The following is a 1,918-nucleotide window of genomic DNA, read 5'->3' as shown; positions in this document are numbered from 1 at the left end:
TTTCTGCTCACCCGCCCACCATTCTAATTTTCCTCAGTGGCCCTAAAGCTTTTCCATAAATATGAACAAGTTATATGTTTATGTTTTCATGGGGAGGAGGGCCTCCTTCAGACCCTGCTGTCCTCTGTGACGGTCTTCTTCTTCTCAGACGGTGGAGAAACTTCTTGATCCGTCCTGTCCACTCAGTGAAGTCTAACATTTCATCACTGTTGTTTTGGTAACATGTATATGTTTGTACCCACATTGTTTCCTTTTATCAGTTTAATAAAGATGATTACTCTGTGCACTGAATGTCTATCAGAAGACAGAGAAGTAAAGCTCTCTGGAAAGATGGCTCCCTCCCAGGCTGAGTAAATCACAAAGTTCCCCTCTTATCTCCTGATAGCTTAAACATGCGAGCAGTGCAGGCTCTTTGGCTCGCACACTTCATTCCCATCAATTACTCTGAGAAATACTTCCGTCTCTGTAAATCGAGGGCAGCTGACAAGACACAGACAGCTCTTGGCACAATGGAGTCATTTTTATGAATGACATCTGGATAACAAGAACACCTGCACCGGGTGACCCCGCTGCAGCAGAGGAGGGCTGATGTTACGGAGGGGTCTAAGTGGACTGAGGCGGACTCAGAGTCAGATGATGTAGACTTAGTGTTTGCTCTGCCAGGATCTACAGTCAGGGAGAACCCAACACGATGAGTGTGATACTAATGAGGGAGTTCAGTGAGCTGATGTTGATGCTCAACAAAAACTATCCTCAGATTCTGGAGTAATGAACTTCTTCTTCTTCTTCTTGAGCTGGTTAAAAGTTCACATGTTCAGCCCAGAGCTACTGAACATCTGTCGTTTCTGACCAACAGCTGGTTCTGTTTTTCTCTGAGTGCACGCTGCAGCGGACCAAATGACTTCAGGAAGTCTGATTTACAAAAAGCTCCAGCGCTGCAGCAAGTCAGAGAGAAACAACCAGGAGATCTTTACTCAGAATGTCAGCAGTCCTTCCAGAGTGTCAAACCTGGAGTTCTGAAGTGTGCACCCCAACAAGAGTCAAGACTACCTCCAGGTTTAACACCATGAGGGTTCAACACAACTGGATTTATGCTAACAGGAACAGTGAATTAGTCGTGACCCCCCCGTCCTGTGAAACACGAGCTGCATGCTAATATCAAGCGAGCGCCACAACAGGCCGCGGCGGGGTGGAGTAACAGGGCGAGGCTTTGAGGTGACACTGAAGGACTGTAAAAGTTTCCAGTGAAACCAAACCCTGTTCAGTTGGTGTCTTCCAGGTGGGGTGACCTTCACTTCCTGTTCTAACTGCAAGAGAAAACATGGCTGACATGTATAATTAGCCACCGCCAGTAAATCATCCCTCGTCCTGCACACACGGCTCTGCTGTTAAATTTAGCACGGCTAAAAGCACCTTCTCATGTGAGGCGCTGCACGCCGTGGTCAGACAGGCTTCCTCAACCTCCCTTTATTTTTAGGTCACACCGGGGGGGGGGGAGCAGAGGTCACAGAAAACACCAGCAGTCTTTATTATCACTGACATTTGATTTATTGATACACATCTTTAATTTCAGAAGTTTGAAACAAGAAAACAAAACCCTGATAATCCTGAGCAGAAAGAAAGATGTTTACAACATGATGACTTTAACTCTGCCTGACCACACGTCAGCTTTCCTCTGACAGCTTCTTCAGACGGACTGATGGACTGATTTTATTGGCTGCTGGAAGAGGACACAGAAAATGAACTTCCTGCACTTTAATACCAAACACTGTCCGAGCCGGACGACGTTCCTGCGACAGAAAAGAAACATCCCACTTTCTGTAGAATGATAACGAGCTTTATAAGATGCTTTAATGTGTCAGTATTTACAGCTGAGAGTCTCTGGATCAGATCTGGGACTGCAGGTGACGAGGGCGAG

At 46.3% G+C, this 1,918-nt stretch overlaps 1 protein-coding gene across 2 annotated transcripts in view; it reads right to left on the bottom strand.

Moving 5' to 3' along the window:
- Positions 1–1,680: 1,680 nt before the first annotated feature.
- LOC117812774 (NEDD4 family-interacting protein 1-like) overlaps positions 1,681–1,918 on the bottom strand; it is an 8,361-nt gene continuing 8,123 nt past the window's right edge. For both annotated transcript variants that reach the window (XM_034683709.1, XM_034683710.1), the window contains one exon: positions 1,681–1,918. This exon is cut by the window's right edge and continues 795 nt beyond it. The gene's annotated coding sequence lies outside the window, so the exon portion shown is untranslated.

The sequence above is a fragment of the Notolabrus celidotus genome, chromosome 5 (assembly GCF_009762535.1).
Source record: "Notolabrus celidotus isolate fNotCel1 chromosome 5, fNotCel1.pri, whole genome shotgun sequence".
Classification (NCBI taxonomy): Eukaryota; Metazoa; Chordata; class Actinopteri; order Labriformes; family Labridae; genus Notolabrus; species Notolabrus celidotus.
Note: the sequence above shows the minus strand (reverse complement) of the source record. Positions and strands in the feature narration are given on the sequence as shown.